We start from the raw sequence: 7,408 nt of genomic DNA, 5'->3' as shown, positions 1-7,408 counted from the left end.
TTCTGTTTCTTCCTGCTAGACGGTATATTTTTGAGCAACTTTGTTGAATACAGCTGCTGCTGTCTCTTTAAGTCTAAAGTTTCATTGGTTTACTTTCATCATCATCTGGTTTAAAGGAGAAAGAATCAAATCATAGAAATATCCTCTCTCAAGACTTTAAAGAAGCCATAAAATTGGCCATAACAAAAGAAACCTGAGTAGTGTATACTTTTGTATGCATACTGACACACACACACGCACACAGGCATAATGCCTACAACAGCATCTTAGCGCCCTCTACTGACCAAAGACATGTATGTGCACCATGTACCACCATTTAAAAACTCAATGTATGTGTTCAAAATGAGTCCAAATAGCTTGCCACTGACCGCCACATATAATCCAAATCACATGATAATACGTAAAGTGACAGTGTGTATGTGATCATGTGTGTAACAGCACAAAATAGCCTTCATGTTTGCTTCTTATTTCCTTCATAAATATCCTGCCCACAAATTGCAGATTGGCTTGAAGAAAACAAGTTTTTGAATCTTGTTTTTTTTTTAAAATATTTTTTTCTGTACCTTTACTGTAATTCCTGGACAAACCATGTGTTGTGTCTTTTTCTGCATGGATCTTAAAAAAAATTCTACTTTGAACTTTGAGGTGAATGGAATTTCATTTGTGGAGCACAGAAAAATTACATTGAAATATTTGAAGTATGTGTCTTTCAGTAAAAACTGTCCTCATTGTTAAGAGTTTTCATTGGAGCTACTTTCTACCAGGGAAATAATCCTAAAAACAGTTTACAGTGTGATCTGTGGATTATATTGATGAACGGGGACATACTTTCTGGAACGAGAGATTGTCACTACTGTTGGGGTGGCACCAAAAATCTTGGAGACCAATATCTCTAAAATTAAACCAGGGGTAAATTAAACCAGGTTTTGAGCTATACAACTAGATGTAGATGTTAATAATCTGGATAAACTGTCCTTTAAACCTGACTGTCATCCGCTTGTCTCCTTTACAGAAACACACCTCAAAACAAAACAGGAACAGACACAAGGGATGTTTTGCATCATTATGTACAGCTGTTTTATTTGTGATTTCCCCAAAACATTATCAGTATTTTACTACATACAATGCATGTAATCAAAGTACAATGGATCAACTTCAAAGAGAAGAAGAGCAAAAAGAAAACAGCAACACAAAAACAGGCGGTGATTTGACCACGAAGAGACATTGATTAAGGTCCTGTATGTATAATACTATTTCTTGTTATATAGGGCTATTGATGGTACCATCAACAGCGATGCCATGGCAACTGTATATTTTGAAAAGACAAGTTTCTGCTAGAAGCACTGAGGTCTGGTGAGTTTTACTGCATGGTGGTGTGCATGTGTGAAGGTAAAAGTACTTATCTTGGGACTCAACTACAACTTGAAAAACTTTTTTCTCTTTTGTTTTAATAATGATGAGAATAGCTCATGCTATGAGAGGTCGCAGTCTGCTGGGCATTCTTATTAAATCAAATCTGTAAACCTCTTTTTAAGAAGTTTCACTGGACTGTTGCATCAACACAGCAAATGAGAGGATTTTACTTGATAACACTGATGTAAATAAGAAAGAACAGTTGAGCTGCAGCTGGTTTAATTAAATGATTCATTTATGACCTCCAATTCCTTTATCTAAACCAGGCAGACTTTACAAGAACCAACTGTCACTGACAAATCAACCAAGGGGAATAAATATTAGCACTGAATAAAACAAAAGAACAACCAGCAGACGTACACTGACGTAGCACGTCCTAGTCAGGATATGCACCTCCCACGAGCAAGCTACTGACTCATGAAACCAATACAAAAACTGAAGGAACTAACAAATGTGTGGATATGAAGAGAGGAAAAAACAGCTACTGAAACTCAATGAAACTGTCTTAACATCAGCAATACAAAGACAGATCGTCCTGCATTAAAACCCCTGATATTGTCCCAAAATAAGGCTGTGGGTTCTAGGCACACCAAGGTACAACTGAGCTGAGCAATATGTGCATTTATGTTTTTTTTTTTTTTGTAAAGACATGAAACCTTCTGTATGCACTGGATGAATTATTATTCAATGTATGTCTAGTCTATCCACCTGGCTAGCCCAGGTCTTACTATAGAGATTAGAGGTTTTTTTTTTTTTAAAAGAAAAGCAAGATGATGACAACAAATCATTTTTAGACGTCACACGTTTTGCAGAGCATTTAGAGACAAAAACACAAGTGCATCATTGGCAAAAACTGCTGGTGAGGGAGAAAGACGTGCACACAAGTGTGCGTCGTGTGTGGTGTATGTGTGTGTGTGTCCATCTGAGTGTGTGTGTGTTGTGATCAGTGTCTGTCTTTTTCAGTCAGTCAGTATGAGTGTGTGTGGTGTGTGTGTGTGTGTATGTGTGCATGTGTGTTTGCCTGTGAGTGCAGTTGTTTAAGTTTGTGTGTATGAGCAAGCGCATATTTAAAGAGGTAGCAGAGAAATGCAGTCAGAGCAACAGATGACAATCTGTCTTGAATGACAACCATCCATCTGTGGCGACGGTAGAGAAGCCGACTTTATACCTACAAGCTCTCCTCAGGTTCAAACATGGGCGACGATATTTCAGTATGAGCCACAGACCTCCACTGAGGTCACTGAGATTTACTCAATAATCTGTCCACCTAAATATTCAATAATCAGTCTGTTTGTTTTCATTTCATTTTTCAGGATGCAGCTTATTTAAGTGTAAACATTTAATCGACAAATAAGCTTCCTAATATTCGTTTCAAAGGGCTTTTTGTGCTATCAATTCATAGACAAATTGGGTGTCAATTTTTTCGTCCTTTCCCCAAAGGCCATGCCACAGATGTGCAACATGTTGAGGCAATTAAATAGTTGCATCATTACATATCAAATACTTTGAAGTATTTTCAATGTTGAATATATCCTTAGCTGCTGATAATTCTGTGAGTTTCTATATCTGCCCAAGATCTTCCATCAACGGCAGCTGATAGTAATAAATGAACCTTAGAAGAGCGTTTAAGTCCACATGCTGCGAGCTGAGATGTGATTCATTTGTCTCTGTAATACAAGAGTGATCACTAAAGGCTTGGTGTGTCATTCACAGCATATAGTTTGAAGGCCTGGTTTCCTGAAAGCTGAGTGCGAGCAGCAAATAAACAAAGGAGTAAGATCCAGAGTTAGGGAGAGTTAGAAGAAGGCAGAGTGCTGAGGTTGGACTGGAGCAGGTGTGTGAGACTTGGCTGGCTACTGAGCAGAAAGAATGACACACTATTTGTATCTAGGATATCTAAAATGGGATCCCAATGTTACAACCCTTTTGAGGAAAGCTACAACTAGAGACGAAATACACAGGAAACCTGCGATGCGAAAGAGAAGCTGACTGAGAGACACCATGGTGTTGGGTGTTAAAACCAGGCCACAGCCACTACTTTTTTATATATATATATATATTTTGGATGTTAGAAAAAGAGTGGTTATCAAATTCTAACTACCACTCCCTTTATCTGAGTCGGTATGAATCAATGCAGAGACCTCCATCCCTTATCTTTGGACACGTGTGTGAAGTTGAAAGTGTTTGCAGGGGCCTGATCGAGAGGTTTCTCGTCTGTGTGGCACCAATCCAACACTTTCAACTCTACAAAAGAACCCAGAGAAAAATTGGCAGTTTGTCCCATCAGACAACACAACACAAACACGACCTCTGGCCAAATCAGGAGGCATTTTACTACATCACTACCTGTCATTAAGTAGCTCTAAAGTTTTGAAGGCGTCGCTAAACTCAAGAAGGAGTGACCTTAAGCACAACCACTGCCTCCAGTTATCCAGATTCTCTTTGTGCATCATTTGCCTCTGAAGTGTGCGCTGATGATTAGATGCACATCTACTCATCGCCTTCAAGTTTTTAAACTATGTTCACAATGCAGACTGTCAGGTTCAATTCAAAATTGCTGACCACGTGTGAAATTCTTGGATTATTTCTATTCTAGGACGTTCTGAATTAGTCTGATTAATAAACTAAAGCTAACAGTCTGTTATGCTTTAAACCACTTATGTTTTTCTTGAATAAGAAACTTTTTTTATTCCACTGTCTCTTTTGGTCCAATCTCTACATTTTCTCTCTTTTTTTCTTTCTTTTTTTTTTTTTTTAAAGTCCGTTTAGATACAGATTTTGCTTCTCCAGCTTGTTTTGTCTTTCACTGACTGGTGCAACCTTCAGTTATTTTGTAGTTTTAACTGCTTTACTATTTAAAGGAAGTTAAGTATTTTGGGAAATACGCTTCTTCACTTTTGAGAGTTATATGAGAAGATCTTTACCATTCTTTTCTCTGTATGTTAAATATGAAGCTACAGCCCAGAGACTGTTAGGTTAGCATAAAAACTGAGACCTGGGGGGAAACAGCTAGCTTGGCTCTATCACAAAATATCTGCTTTCCAGCAGCTCTAAAACACATTAATTAACACATTATCTTTCTTGTTTAAACCGTAAAAAACAAAAAACTAAGAGTAAAACCACCAAGTTGTGTTTTTTGTGGGGTTATATGCTGGACAGTTTTTTTTGCTAGGTGAAGCGACTTCCTGAAGTTTGACTGACACGTTGAAGCTGACAAACTAAAAGAGAGTCAAGCAAACGGCAAGAAAGCAAATAAAGTGTATTTCCCAAAAATGTTCAACTATTCCTTTCCCTTTTCAGTTACAAGATGCTTCTTCCAGTTTTAAGTGTATCACAAAATCACCTCAAACACCACTCAGTTTAGCTTTCTGGCTTTCTTTCTGTTGTCTCTAACTGTCCTTCATGCTACAGCTAACTCAACCAATTTTCACCAGAATCATGTACCATGTGAATGAAACGATAATTTGATCCATTTGAACTCACTGATCTATGTTGCCCAGATGGAAACTGAACAAATACTGCATGATGCTTTTAGCGGTTCAAAATAATTGGAAAATATCAGATTTGTGTCACATGTAAAAGTAGAGTTTGGGCCCTTTCAGCTGCAACGTGAACGTAGCTTTACTTCATGCGTATGCACACTTCAGTGGTGAAATGATGCCGAAGAGGCCTCTGATTTACTGACTTAAGATTTGTAGGCTTATCTTGAGATTTGTTGAGGTAAAAATCATCCAGCATTTGAAAAGAGAAAAGAGATAAAAAGGAATATACTGTACAAATACACAAAAACCCTTCTAAATTAGTGTTAAAATAAAAACTGATGCTTTATAATAAACACAATCATGCTGCGACAAAAAAAATATATATATGTGCGGAAGGGAGAGGTAGTATGTTTGGTTAAACGCAGCGCCAAAGCTTAGCGGCACGTCATCTGTTTGTAGAGACAGAGACAACAAAGAGACAGTACAGATAGAGAATAGAGAATGAGGCAGAGATGAGGATAAAGTGAGTAAAGCAGAAAAAACAGACAGAGTGACAGTTAACATTTAGAAACATTGGGATCCACTCATATACTGACTGGTCTACTGGCAACAGGATTCTACTGGACAACCTTCTTTATACAACAACTGGCAACTAGTTTCTGTATGTTTGAAGTCAAAACACTGCAAAAGGTTGCTGAGGTGAGAGTTTGCTTGTAGTGTGTCTGTGTGAGTGTTTTTGTGTGTTTATGTTTGGTTCCCTTAAAGGCTATTGTGAAAAGTCATCCTGTAAATTATTGAGGTATCTGTTAAATGTTTCCAGCTGAGTGAGGTTTCTGTAAGTAAGGCTACTGAGGTGGAGCTGCTGAACCTGGGTTGAGGGGAGGAGGGTTGAGGCGTGTGAGACTGCGGCCTTGTTTGGGTTCATTTGAGCACTGAGGAAAATCAGCTTCGTTGCCCAACAGAAACAAATAGTTAAAACAATTGATCTTTAACCGTCAGAACCCTTAAAACCAAGCAGAATCTCACCCCATCACCCTGTCCTGCATTCCTTTTGAAACCGATGATGTAGATGCTGATGTTGCATGTAAAAAGTCCACTTTTTTATGTCTTTCAACAACTATTCTTTAACAAACAATTGTTTTTTAAAAATCTGAATATTAAGAGCTGCGATGGGAGACACAGAGTAGTGAGAAAAGGTAATGTCACACTTTGGGTTTAGGAGGCGACATCTTGTCAGTCACTGCACACACTGCCTGTACAGCACTACGTCTGCCTGTGGCAATTGAAAAATACTTTCTCTCCTAAGATCTTCTTTACAGATTCTACACAGTCTTCTGGAGGTCCGATCCAAAGGTTTTCTGGGTCAAACAGGACAAAGGAGCCATTTCTGCATTGTCTTTTTCACAGTAAAGTGACACGTCCAATTCCACAGCAGCTGTCCCACTAAATCTCAGAATGCCATCAGCCCTTGGTGCACCACAGTTTTTCCGAAAGCAGAGCCAGACTGGCTGCCAAGTTAAAGCTATGAAGAGTAATCCTGCTGTAATTGGCTAATGTAGAAGAAGAGGCGGTTAGATGGTTGTTGGTTGATGAATGAAGAGGCACGCCCATGCTGTTGCTGTGACAGTTTGCCATTGGCTAATTCCTGTGTCAGTCAGTTGAGGCAGTGTTAGTTCACGATCACTTCATTGTGTTTGACATCCTGCTTCTGGCAAAGCAGATGTAGCTTTTTTTTTTTTTTTTTAATTTTTTTTTTTTTTTTTACACAGAGCTCAGGGACTGCCTTTTCCACTGACAATGAAAAGATTTTGCTCCACTGTGTTCCTTCCCCTCAGGTTACAGCTCCAGGTGTGACATTGCTGGACTGACAAGTCTTTTCCATTAGAAAAGGGAAGGAAAGTAGAACTGTGTCCCTTCCCTGTCCGAGCAAGAAACTGAAGCCACATACATTAGATAAAAGGGCTCCGTATTCAGTTAGTTGAAATCAAGGTGACAAGGGAAGGGGAGCTTATTCATTTGCACTGGAAAAGCCTCTAGGACTCCACTTTGCTCATCTCTGCTTCATTAAAACGATGTCCCAGCGCAGTAAGCCAAGCGCTTGCTAGACAGCGAACTCTGACACACATTAACATTGACAATCTTGAAAAGAACAAAAGAAAATAGAGAAAAAACAAAACAGATTTTCACCAAAATGAAAATATTATGGATATACTGTATAATTGTCAAAAGCTTATCGATTGACTTACTATGAGAGAGAGAGAGAGAGAGAGAGAGAGAGAGAGAGGGAGAGAGAGAGAGAGCGAGAGAGAGAAAGAGAGAGAAAGAGAGAGGGGGAGAGAAAAGACGTACATCCATAAGCTTGGAATGGAAAGAGAGGACATTTCCTGGTGACAACATACTGAGTTGTTGGGTGCCTAAAAACGGCTGCCAGGGAGTTGAGGATGTTCACACCGATGTTTTATGTGTAGATCGTGCATGAGACTCAGCCAGTTGGAATGCTCAACACAACCACC

Source organism: Thunnus albacares, chromosome 5 (genome assembly GCF_914725855.1).
Source record: "Thunnus albacares chromosome 5, fThuAlb1.1, whole genome shotgun sequence".
In the NCBI taxonomy this organism is placed as follows: Eukaryota; Metazoa; Chordata; class Actinopteri; order Scombriformes; family Scombridae; genus Thunnus; species Thunnus albacares.
This window is presented reverse-complemented; position numbering follows the sequence as displayed.